Consider the following 13,480-nt stretch of genomic DNA (forward strand, 5'->3'; position numbering starts at 1 on the left):
CTGCTGCTATTCACCACCTGTGACCTCGGCCACATTATTGTGAGGTTTATATTGTTCTTTAGGCCTGGTTCCCACCTAGGCATTTATCAGTGCATTTTCCATTTTGCAGACACACACTACAGTCCATTTAACATGGATTTCTATGCATGTAGTTCACATCTGTGCATTTTATGGAAAGGGCCAGGATTGTTTTCTGGTTTTTGGTTCCATAGACTTCAATAGTTTAAAGATGTGTATTGAAAAAACGCAAAATGCACCTGCAATATGCAAACTGCACAATTGTGAATCAGGCCTCAGGCTCGGTTCACACTAATGCGTTTTTTTTATGCATTTTACAGAAATGCCACAAATTTTTTTAACATGAGTTCCTATGAAACACATTCACATCACTGCATTTTTGTGTCTCTGCGTTTTTGGAAAGGGTCGGCAACTTTTTTTCCTGCAAAATGCAGCATTTCAGACTTCAATGGACCCGCATCCAAAATGCAAGTACCACGTTTTTACCGTGATTTTGCTGCGATTTTCGTTTCGCATTTTTATTCTTACACTGTATATAGCTGGTTGCTAAGGAGGGAGCCGGCCGCTGCGTCCTTAACAACCAATGAGTCGTCAGCTGTCAGCGGGCTTCCCTGCTGACAGCTAAATGTAAAAAAAAAATCTTAGATAAAGACGGGGTGTGGCCCCACCCCCTTGTGATGTCACAGCCCCATCATGCCCTGCACGGGGACATCATGAGGGGGTGAAGCCACCGAATGACATCATCCAATGGCACGCCCCATTGTTATCTAAAAATTGCTTGACATCGGCGTGGACAGCTGAATGTAAATAAAAAGTGTAAAAAAAAAAACAGCGTGGGGTCCCCACCCAGGTCCATACCAGGCCCCACACCAATTGTTTTTTTTAAATGGCGTGGGGTCCCCCTCAAAATCCATTCCAGACCCTTGTCCGAGCATGCAGCAAGGCAGGTCAGGAAAAGGGAGGGGACGAGCGAGTGCTCCCCTCTCCTTAACCATACCGGACCGCATGCCCTCAACATGGGGGGATGGGTGCTTTGTTATGCGCCCCCACCTCTCTGCAGCGGGGGCTTATCGGAATCTGGAAGCCCCCTATAACAAGGGGGTCCCCAGATCCCGCCCCGCCATGTGAATGGGTATCGGGTACATTGTACTCCTACACATTCATCAAAAAAAGTAGTGTAGTGTGACAAAACACAATAGACAGTTTTTGACAAATCCTTTATTAAAAATGTATTCTTCTTCCTCCTCTGGGCTCCTTCCTCCGGTCTTCTCCTTCTTCCTCCAGTCTTCTTCTCCCACTTATTTGTTCGATGTTCTTCTCTCTGCTCCACTTCTCCCACCAGGGGTCAAGTCCTGGGGAAAAAAGTGTGGGAACTCCCACCCAAGATCCACTCCCCCACCAAAAAAAAAATAAAAAAATTATACGCTCATATGCATAATTACTAAACCGCATGTTTTTTTTTTTTTTTCGATCCACTGTACCTTAGTAATCCTTTATGTTACTGGCCGCTTCCTGTATATGAATTCATTGGGTAGTGTGCGGGTATTCCGTCACTTCAAGTTCTTTCTAAATCCCGCGATAACTCGCGGCAGACCTCCGCAATGTCTCCTGGGAACAATGACAAAAGCTCCCAGGAGACATTGCGGTATCGAGGAAGTGACGGAATACCCGCACACTACCTGATGAATCCATATACAGGAAGCGGCCAGTAACATAAAGGATTACTAAGGTTCGCCTGCCCCTGAAAGTGACTCGAGCTGGGTATCGCTGCTTAGTGAAGGATTGGCTCGGACGGCTTGGCTGCTCTAGTCCTGCAAAGGGAACTGCGTTCCTGCTGTGAAAAAAGTGCAGGAACTCCGTTCCCACGCGTTCCCGCAGGACTTGAGCCCTGGCTCCTGCCGACGACACTCCTCGTGTCCTGATTGGATAGATTGATAGCAGTGCAGCCATTGGCTCCCGATGCTGTCAATCAAATTCAATGATGCAGCGCCGGGGGCGGGGCCAAGTCCTGCATCCTGTGTGAATGTACACAGATGCAGGACTCTGGAGCGCGCCCACACGGGCCTTCTCCAACGTGGACAGTCAATGCGGGGAGGAGCCACCAGTGCTGCTAAGGGATCCCAGAAGAGGAGGACCAGGCGACTCTGTGCAAAATGAACTGCACAGTGGAGGTAAGTATGAACGAGGGTTTAAAACCCCTTTTATTTGCGCAGAAGGTTTTTCGCTGTCAGGGCAATAAGACTGTGGAATTGGTGGTGGCAGCGGGGAGTATGGATATTTTTTTAAATACTCTTGGATGTGCATCTTAAAGAACACAATATACAGGGATATGGGAAATAATTATAGACACTGAAACACGTGCAACCTACACAGGTTTTCCTGGATGGACTAGTGTCTTTATTCAGCCTTATACCTACTATGTAACTATGTAAGATTCATGGAAGCGCCACCACGCCTCACGCCTCTCGCCTTTGCCAGGGATAGAACATTCAGTTTATTTCTAGGTAGATTTTTTAACTCTGTTTACATAAAATCTTTATTTTAGAAAATGATAATGCACTATTGTTTTTTAAAGAAAACACACAACAGAAACTGATTCTATCACTTTCTCACTGATTACATTTCTGTATGACCCTACTAAGGAGAGCAATGAGGAAGGGGGCTTGGACAACTGTCAGGCCCAATGAAACTTTATAGAAATTTGAGCGTTTGCTGTAAACGAATGGCTTTTTCAACACCGCAGCTAATAATGGACATGTAAATATGAAGATAAAGCTAGAGTTCCACCTGCTGGTTGTAATATGAAATGCGCATATTCAATGCTTTATAGTTACCTGAATAAATGTTAACATAATTTTTTCTTAATAGTTGTTAGTCTAATGAAAGTTCCTCTGTGTCTCTCAGCAGGGAAAATTACACTTTGACCATAAAACTTTATAGGCATTCCTAACATGCTGTACCTGACCTTTCAAATGAATGCCATCCACATTTATGAATATATTGGCCTCACCCAGTTTGAATCTAAATGACTAAATTATCAAGACTGGTTCTTCCAGTTCATTTGTTAGCTTCACAGAATAATATTTGGTTAGATTGCTTCATGCTTTGTAGTGTGGAGCCTGAAAATGAAGAAAGTGTAATTATACCACTGCTTTTTTTTCTGCTGACTGGGCAGTTTACTGACTGTTTTGTACTTGATAAGGATTTTTTTGCCATTGGATTAAAATACCGGCTAGCTGTTAAAGTAGAAGAAAAATAATTTGATATACTCCATGAATATACAAATAACTGTTTCTGTGCACAGCAGGCTACTTCTCACCACCAATACCTCACCTCCTGCAACTTTGTTTATCTATCCATGCAGAGCTGTGCAGGTAAGTTCCTACCTTGTTTAATTCTCAGATTTCCCTGCACACATCTACATGTAAAATGCCGTTCTGTAGTTTCTTCTCGCCCCTTTCTCAGCTGCAAAAATGAGTATGTTTAATTATCAGTATATTTACTCACACGATCAAGATTCCCTGCTGTCTCCACCGCATTTAGTTTAATGACCAATTGAATTCTTCACCCCCGTTTATGAGCGCCTACCACTTTAATGACCCCTCCCCATACAAATGACTCCCTCCTAGACTGCAGACCACTTATAACAATCCCTAGACTTATGACCACTTGGGAACATCACCCTCCAGTTTTTAACCAATCAAGCCTGACTAGATGCTCCCAGGACAACAAATGTTTTTGGAAAAAGTGTAAGTCCTCATTTAGGCATTTATTTATATTATAGATGTAGCCCCCTCCTAGGTAGGTGCTAGGATTATATAGATAGAATTAGTATGTGATAGGTAAATTTAGTTGCCACCTTGTAGCCAGTGTGGTTGTGATTGTTTATTAGGTAAAAGCATGACTAGGGCAGCCGGATAACTTACTGCACCAACCAACACAAATACCTATACCCCTTAATTCTCTATAAATGACCACACTGACACCTGCTGGATTAAAATGGCCTGTTCGGCCTTTATTTAACAAAATAACCAAAATACTTGTATATATATATAAAAATATATATATATATATCCCAATCCCAAATATATAGAACAACAACATTTTAATAAACATTTTACCATTCCTTGGTTGTCAGCCCCCTGACAACCCACTGATCACTCTTTTTGGGCCTGTGGTACCCTCGTAGCTACCAACATGTCCCCAGTCGCAACCACCGCCTCGAGGACCCTAGCTGACCACAGACCCACCCACTTCTCCCTGGTGGTCCAGACTGACACCAGACCACCGAGGGGGACTCAATCCCTGAAACGTGCCCCTACCGTTGTACCCAACCATCCTTCTCTTTAGAAAAACGTCAGGGCACACACCGCTACACCCTAACCAACCACCCCCAATTACCTCCTGAAAATAGGGCGGGAGGGCGGGACTTTCCTCTCCGGCTTCCTCTCACCGACTGCTGCTGTCCCCTCCTCCTCTCTCCACACAAAATCAGCCAACTCCTCCCCTTTGCTGTATCCTCCAATCCCTACGATTCCTACTCTACTGACCACCCCCACTCCTTTAACCTCTTCCCCCACTGCCAGTTCCCTACACCCTGTCATGCTGTACTCCACCTACGCTTCACTACGGCTCCATACTTGTCTTGACTAGGGCAGCCGGATAACTTACTGCACCAACCAACACAAATACCTATACCCCTTAATTCTCTATAAATGACCACACTGACACCTGCTGGATTAAAATGGCCTGTTCGGCCTTTATTTAACAAAATAACCAAAATACTTGTATATATATATAAAAATATATATATATATATCCCAATCCCAAATATATAGAACAACAACATTTTAATAAACATTTTACCATTCCTTGGTTGTCAGCCCCCTGACAACCCACTGATCACTCTTTTTGGGCCTGTGGTACCCTCGTAGCTACCAACATGTCCCCAGTCGCAACCACCGCCTCGAGGACCCTAGCTGACCACAGACCCACCCACTTCTCCCTGGTGGTCCAGACTGACACCAGACCACCGAGGGGGACTCAATCCCTGAAACGTGCCCCTACCGTTGTACCCAACCATCCTTCTCTTTAGAAAAACGTCAGGGCACACACCGCCACTGCGGCACAAGTGAGACACCTCACACTTGTGCCCGCCGCCAAAACGAAAAAGGCCCTCCTGATGCCCTCCTCCAATCCTAGGGCCCACAGATCAATCCCGATCGGGTTGAGATGTACCCCATCCCCTCTCAAGTACCTCCAGGTCTCGACTTCGAGTTCTGGATGGCGAACTGCCACCCCCCCCTGTTGGACTACAAATCTGCCCACCTCCCTGTTTACTTTTATACGGGCCTTATCTAATCTTTCCAGCGACCGGGCCTCTCTCCACGCCATACGAGCTACGATATCTGACCAGACTATGATTAAGTCGGGAAAAGAGGCCCGGAGGCGCCGGAAATCCCACTGGATGTCCTTAATAACCTGACGCATAGGACGAATGCCCAGGTCATTCCCCCCCGCGTGTATTACCAAAATGTCCGGTACCCGGTCTAAGCTTGCGCCCCTGTGCACCTCCGGTACTACCTTCTGCCACATCAAGCCCCGTATGCCTATCCACCTGACCCTTCCTTCCTCCCTGGGCAAACCCAGCTGTCTACCCCCGGGCTTGACGTCCGCCCGCCTTGCCCCCCAAAAGACAAATGAGTGTCCCAAAATCCAGACTAGGCATCCTTGGGGATCTGAAATGACAAAATTGAAAAATACCTAGCAAACAAAACCAACTAACACATAACATGACTTAACATTACCACCTCCGTCCACTTATTCATAACAAGTGAGGACGCACATACAGTCTATATCTGTTCGATTCCCATCTGCCAATCCGCTTTACAGAATCTGCAGGCAAACCCCACCTTGACGCCTCCGTCGCTGCCCCAATGCGAAATGAGTGTGCCGAATACTCCCCTGGTACCAAACCTCCCTCCTTTAGACACTTCCTAAAAACCGCTGTAAATTGGAACCTCGACAGACACTCCCCCGTCTGATGCACAAAGAAGGCACCCTCTCCCTGCGGTCGAACCCCCAAGAATTGTCTTACCGTCACCACTGGGCAAGTTAACGGGCAATGCCCCCGAAATAACTCCACCCTAACTCCCTTCCCTTGCTGATCCGTCTTTGACCGCCTAATCCAGATCGCTACCGACTCCTCGGAGCACTGGATGTCCCGAAACTGTAGTCCCCCCACCACCGTCTTGGAAGGAGACACTATCTCCCCCACCCTGAATGCCCCGAAAAAGGCCAACACAAAAACGGCCCGGAATAGAATCTGCTCGTAAGGTGACGAACATACCCTCCCCAAATTTCCCAATACTGTATCCAAAACCCCAAATGAGACCGGGCGCCTGGAATCCCTGGAAGGACCGCCCCTCCCGTATCCCCTCAACGCCCGGCGTACCACGAAGGATTTTGTAAAATCCTTGAGGCCCGCCATTTGGAATAAAAACGCCAACGCCGACATTTTCTTACCTATGGCTGCTCTCGAATTACCTTGTTCATAATTGCTGCAGATGAAAAACAAAACTAACGCCTGCACCTCCTCTGGGTCCTCCGACCCTCCTACCTCCTCCCTCAGCGCGCCCCATTCCTGCCACACTTTGGAATATGCCCTCCATGTCCCCTCGCTGAGCGATTGCCGTATCAGTCCTGCGGCGACTCCAGTGCAATGGCCCACAACTTCTGCGGGCAAGGCTCTCCCCGCCCTTCGGCCTCCGGCGCCAACTTCCGGAACTCTTCCCACTGGAAACGAGACAAAGCATCCGCTAATCTGTTATCCACTCCGGGAATGTGCACCGCATAAATAAGAGCATTTATTTTTAAACACTGAAGCACCAGGTAACGCAGTAGCCTGATCACTGGGGGGGAAGATGCCGAGATATTATTAATGGCCCACACCACCCCCATGTTGTCGCAATTGAACCGCACTTTCCTATTCCTGAGCGATTCCCCCCACAATTCAACGGCCACCACAATGGGAAATAACTCTAGTAACACCAAGTTCCGAAGGAACCCAGCTTCCTTCCATGCCTCCGGCCAGGGCTCAGCGCTCCACCGACCTTGACAGTAAGCTCCGTAACCCACCGACCCTGCCGCGTCTGTGAACAACACCAAATCAGCATTGCTGACCGGTCCTGTTTGCCACATCGAGCGACCATTGAAGGAATCCAAAAAGGTCCCCCAAACCCTCAGATCATCCCTCAATTCAGCGGTCAGCCGCACAAAGTGGTTCGGCACTCGAACCCCCGCCGTGGCCGCCGACAACCGTCGGCTAAAGATGCGCCCCATCGGAATGATTCTACAGGCAAAGTTTAACTTCCCCAACAGAGACTGCAGCTCCTTCAACCGAATCTTCCTCTTGACCCGAGCTACACTTACCTCACTCCGCAGCGCCACCACCTTGTCCTCCGGCAACCTACACTCCATGGCCATGGAGTCAATAGTGATCCCTAAGAAAACCAATTCTGAAGTCGGGCCCTCCGTCTTGTCCGCCGCCAAGGGAATGCCAAAGCGCTCCGCCAAGTACTGCACTGTGCCTAGCAACACCCCGCAACAGCGGGACTCCGGGGGTCCCACACACAGAAAGTCATCCAGATAATGGACGACGGAATTCACCCCCGCCACTTCCCTGACTGTCCATTCAAAGAATGAACTAAAAGCCTCAAACAAAGCGCAGGAAATGGAGCACCCCATCGGCAAGCAGCGATCAACGAAATATTCGCCCTGCCAATGACACCCCAAGAAACGTAAACTGGCGGGATGCACCGGCAAAAGCCGAAATGCCGACTCGACATCCGTCTTAGCCATCAGGGCACCCCTGCCGTATTTCCGAACCCAGGAAACAGCCGCATCGAACGACGTATAGGTAACCGCACATTGCTGCGGGTCAATACCATCATTCACCGAATTCCCCTTTGGGTAAGACAGATGATGAATCATCCGAAATTGCCCCGCCTCCTTCTTAGGAACCACCCCTAGCGGGGACACTATCAAGCCCGCTACCGGCGGCTCCGGAAATGGGCCGGCCATCCGGCCTAGCGCCACCTCCTTGGCCAATTTTGCCGACACCACCCCTTGGTGGAGTAGCGCCGACCTCAAATTCCCCGACACCGGAGGAACCTCCAGCATCGTACTAGGGATCACGAAACCCTCCCTGAAACCCGCTTCCAACAAACCCGCCGCCGCCCTGTCCGGATACTTACTTAGAAAAGGCAGCATCCTTCCCAGCCTCACCGGCGTCAGTCCCTTTTCCAACGCCGTCTCCGGAACGTCCTTTTCCTTGTTTAAAGCATCTGTTAAAGGCGTGTGTCCCCCCACATCCTGAACACTCATGTTTGAACCGGCATGACCCGCCAAACCTACAGGTACCGTCATTGAATTGCCAACAGACCCCTTTCTTTTTAAGGGCCGGCGATCCCGCGGCGGAAGTGCCGCCGGCCCCCCCTGGAAAAGACTGGCTCGCCGGCCTTGTCATCAACCTCATCCACAAACTGATGTCCTTATGATCCCACCGAATGTGCGGCCGCACCGCCTTACGCTGACGAAATTGTTCGTCATACCGCAGCCACGCTAACCCCCCATATACCCTATGCGCTTCATGAATGGCATCAAGGTAACAAAACAGTGCGGAGCAGTTCTCGGGGGACTTTTCCCCAATTACGCTCGCAAAAATCGCAAACGCTTGCAGCCAGTTCGCAAACGTGCGTGGAATCAGTCTGTATCTGCGCTTCTCCTCCTCATCTTTTTTACTCTCGTCCGGTTTCACCCGGTCGAGATTGAATTTTTCCAGCGGGAGCAGTGAAAATATTTCCACAAACTCATCTTTCCCAATTTTCTCCCTCACCTCCGGCTTTAGGTGGGCCCCTAGCGGCCCCTCAAAACATATGTAAATTTCCCCCCTTGCCGCGTCGTCCAAACGAACTTTTTCGACGTCCTTATCCTTGTCCTTGTCTTTTTTCGTCGCCGCAGATCCCTCGCTGTCCTTCTCTGTCTGCGTCCCTGCCACTCCTGTTGTGGGTGCTGCCTGCGTGGGGGGGGTAACCACTGGTACCTGCGCTGCCTGCAAAAGGGGTGCTGACCCCGTGGGGAGACCCACCTGTACGGGAGGGACCCATGGACTAACCGGGGCTGGAACCTGGGGGGCACTCCCGTCTAACCTACGTAGCAGCTCCCGCAATGCATCCCAGACCCCCCCTTCCCCCGTGTGATTAAGCACCGCCACCCCCCCCACTAATCTCCTGTGACCCCCCCGGCCCTCCTCCCCCCCTAGAAAGTTGAGACTTGGTCTTACCAGGTCGGCGCGGCCGTGACGGTCCTCCAGCCGAAAGTCCCGCTGCTCTCCCGTCCTCCAGGGGGTCCTCCGTCAGCTCCCCCTCCTCACTGCTGCTGGATAGCACCGCCGCCTGCCCGTGTGGCCGCCGACGCTCCTCTCCTCCTCCACTCCGACCTCTGGACACAGCTGGCGTAGTGAGAGGGGCGGGGGCGACCCCCCCCCGAGGGCTCTCCTCTCCATCGCTGCTGAACTCCTCGATAAGCTCATCCCTCAGCACCGCCGACGCAGCCTGAGCACCATCCTCACTCCGGTCAACCCTCCCAGGCCCCTGCCGAGACCTGGAGGCGGGACCTCCCGACTGGCGCGAATGAGTAGTTGCCGCTCCCCCCCCACCTCTAGTGGAGGCCTCGCCACGTGCTAGGCCGCCGCCTGTAGTTCGCGCTAGGCCGGCGCCTGCAGGAGGATCCTTCCCGCGTCGGGCCGCCCCCCCGACCGGAGCATCGCCAGTGGGGGCAGCCGAGTGAATCTGCGCCCGCACTACTATAGGGGAAGAAGGCCTGGAACCCCGGGACTCGCCGCGTGGTGCGCCCTGCGCCCTCCCCCCCCCCCGCTCGTGAACCGGATGCCTGGGCCTGCTTCGCGGGGGGGCCCGACGGGGACCGACTGGGGCTCCTCACCCTCCTCTGTGATCTGGGGGTATTGTCCGGGCTAAAGCGCTCCGGCGGAATAGACCGCCGCGAGCGCGTGGATGCAGGCCGCGTGGTGGGAGGGCCCTGCTGCACCCCCCGCAGAGACGCGGTAATCTGGCTCTGGAGCCAGTCCGCTCCATGAGTCTCCGCCACAGCCCTCAGCTGCTCCATTAAACTAGCTACCTCACTCATGTTCCCTCACTGACTAACCAGGCCGCACGTACCGTCGGAATAGCGCTTGGGAGCTGATGACTTTCCTCTCCGGCTTCCTCTCACCGACTGCTGCTGTCCCCTCCTCCTCTCTCCACACAAAATCAGCCAACTCCTCCCCTTTGCTGTATCCTCCAATCCCTACGATTCCTACTCTACTGACCACCCCCACTCCTTTAACCTCTTCCCCCACTGCCAGTTCCCTACACCCTGTCATGCTGTACTCCACCTACGCTTCACTACGGCTCCATACTTGTCTTAGTTTGCTCACCGTATTCAGTGCAGCTGCATTCCACTAGTTAGGTCTGATCAGTGTGCTCAGCTGCTGCCAGTCTGATAGCTCCGCCTGTCTCCAGAGAGCTTGAGAAGCTTCTGGATCATAGGTGTGGAGTTATGCAGATGATAGCATGACTATTGATACAGCCCCGATCAATCCCAGCGAGGCAGGCCCTGAAGCCCTAAGGGAGTGTTCTTGCTGTGGGTGGTTGTGCGAGTGACGTCACTGATCGCTGTTCCCTATGACAGGGAACAGACGATCAGTGTCAGCCACACTAGGAAGCACGGGGAGAGGTTTGTTTACACTTACCTCTCCCCGTTCTTCCTCTCTGTGACCCGATTGCGGGACACCGGCGGCGATCGGGTCCGCTGTTCCTGCGGGGACGGTTATGGAGAAGAGGACCACGTCGAGAGCGTGCCGCCGGCAGCGCGTTAGCGACCCACGGCTGGGATCTTAAAGCGGGAGTTCACCCATTTCTGTTTTGTTTCCTCTTTTGCCCATAGCTGGATGCTCGTTTTGTCTAGGGGAATCGGCTATTTGTTTTAAAATATGAGCAGTACTTAGCCGTTTTCGAGATGCATCTTCTCCGCCGCTTCCGGGTATGGGTCTTCGGGAGCGGGCGTTCCTTCTTGATTGACAGTCTTCCGAGAGGCTTCCGACGGTCGCATCCATCGCGTCACTAGTAGCCAAAAGAAGCCGAACGTCGGTGCGGCTCTATACTGCACCTGCGCACCGACGTTCGGCTTCTTTCGGAAAATCGTGACGCGATGGATGCGACCGTCGGAAGCCTCTCGGAAGACTGTCAATCAAGAAGGAACACCCAGTCCCGCAGCCCATACCCGGAAGCGACGGAGAAGATGCATCTCGTAAACGGTAAGTACGGATCATATTTTAAAACAAATAGCCGATTCCCCTAGACAAAACGAGCATCCATCTAGGGGGAAATAGTGTTCTCCATGGGTGAACCTCCGCTTTAAAGGGGACGTACATGTACGCCCTTGTGCCCAGCCGTGCCATTTTGTGGATGTAAAAAATGGTGAAGGTGTCCAATGTTGCAAGTATTTACACCTAAGTCCTACCACATCCCTAAAAAATAGACTAACTATATACACTCCGAGGAGTGTGTTTCCTCAGTGGGACTTTAAATTGGGAGGACTAGGTTGATTGAGTGACGAGACAAGTCACAAGGTATTCAAAAAATATATAAATTGGTTTTATTGACAAAAAAGTATATACAGTGTATGTATAAAGAATTTTTTTTTTCCGTGATAAAGGCTACACTACACATCGGAAAGCATCCAAGAGATCAAAGGGCCAGATCCACAGCCAGCCGGTATAACTTAAATATTCGGATTTAAGTTACACTGCCGGAAAATTTCTACCTAAGTGCCCGATCCACAAAGCACTTACCTAGAAATTTTCGGCTGTGTAACTTAAATCCAGCCGGCGCAAGGAGTTCCTAATTTAATGGGGCGAGTCCCATTTAAATTAGGCGCGCTCCCGTGCCGGCCGTACTGCGCATGCTCACGACGTCATTTTCCCGACGTGATTTGCGCGGTTTTACGTTGCGCCGGGTTTTGAGAATCGCAACGGGCGTAAAAAAAAATACGAGTTGCGGCGGAAAAAAAAAAAAATTTGAAAAAAAAAGGACGGCGACGCGGGATAGAAGGGTCTACTTTTACAAGGCCTAAACAGTTTAGGCCTTGTAAAAGCAGCCCTAATATTGCGACGGCAAACTAATACTTAGGGAGAAAAAACGAAGCTTAAAAGCTTCGTGGATCTCCGTAAGTGCTAATTTGCATACCCGAAGCGGCATTTCGACGAGCAATGCCCCCAGCGGCGGCTGCGGTACTGCATCCTAAGATCCGACAGCGTAAGTCCCTTACACATGTCGGATCTTCTCCCTATCTATGTGAAACTGCTTCTGTGGATCAGTTCCATAGATAGAAACAGGGATACGACGGCGTATCAGTAGATACGCCGGCGTATCCCTTTTGAGGATCTGGCCCAAAGGGCTTAACAAGAGGGGACAGCACAAAGTGGGAGGCAAACAATTATTATGTTGAGAACACTGACAACACAAACAGACAAAAAAGATAATGCAGAGCCCAGTTCTGTCTATAGGGTGAAGACGTATACCGTCGTGCGGCGGTCCTCAAGCAGTTTAGGTGATGGAAATGTACTAGGATAGAAGGAAAAGTAGATGTAAATGGTTTTTATATATGATGGATGTGATAAAACGTCTGTTGATATTTATTCCTCTATTGTTGATAAAATAAAGAAAGATTAAATTCTGAAAAAATATGAGCTGGCCCAGGCTGGTGGAAAGGAATAAATATTGCCAGCTCTGTTCCCAGGCTTTTTTTCTTAGCCAGTCCACATGTGCTATAAAAATTGGGATGGCTGAGGTCAGAGGGTCCCGAAGTCCAGTGGGTTTCAGATCACCTGTGAGTGAAATCGTTTGGCACTGCCAAGATGCTAGGGTTTTTGGAAAAGATGTTCAGCCATGGACAGTGCCATTATGGACTCTCTCCAATAAAAGGTATGTCTGGACAGCTACACTCTGAGGAAAAGGGATGTCCCTTGAAAGGTGTTATGCCCCGTACACACGGCCGGTTTTCCCGTCGGAAAAAAAACTATGGTTTTCCACGACAGAATTGCTCTCAAGCCTGCCTTGCATACACACGGTCACACAAAAGTCTGATGAACTTTTGACTGCCAAGAACGCGGTGACATAAAAGACTACGACAAGCCGACAAAATAAAGTTCTATGCTTCCAAACATGCGTTGAATTGTTTCCGAGCATGCATGTTTTTTTCACCGCTAGGATTTTTTCCTGACGGGAAAAAAGAGATCCTGCTCTCTTTTTTTCCCCCGCAATTTTCCTGTGGGAAAAAGTCAGATGGAGCATACACATGGTCAGGATTCCCGACACAGTTTTTCCGACGGGAAAACCGGTCG

At 50.3% G+C, this 13,480-nt stretch overlaps 1 protein-coding gene across 1 annotated transcript in view; it reads left to right on the top strand.

Annotated features, from left to right (window-relative positions):
* Nucleotides 1-3,747: 3,747 nt before the first annotated feature.
* Nucleotides 3,748-13,480, top strand: part of STAMBPL1 (STAM binding protein like 1) — an 80,614-nt gene continuing 70,881 nt past the window's right edge. The window contains exon 1 of the mRNA XM_040362093.1: nt 3,748-3,767. The gene's annotated coding sequence lies outside the window, so the exon portion shown is untranslated. The remainder of the gene's footprint in view (nt 3,768-13,480) is intronic.

This window comes from Rana temporaria, chromosome 8 (genome assembly GCF_905171775.1).
Source record: "Rana temporaria chromosome 8, aRanTem1.1, whole genome shotgun sequence".
In the NCBI taxonomy this organism is placed as follows: Eukaryota; Metazoa; Chordata; class Amphibia; order Anura; family Ranidae; genus Rana; species Rana temporaria.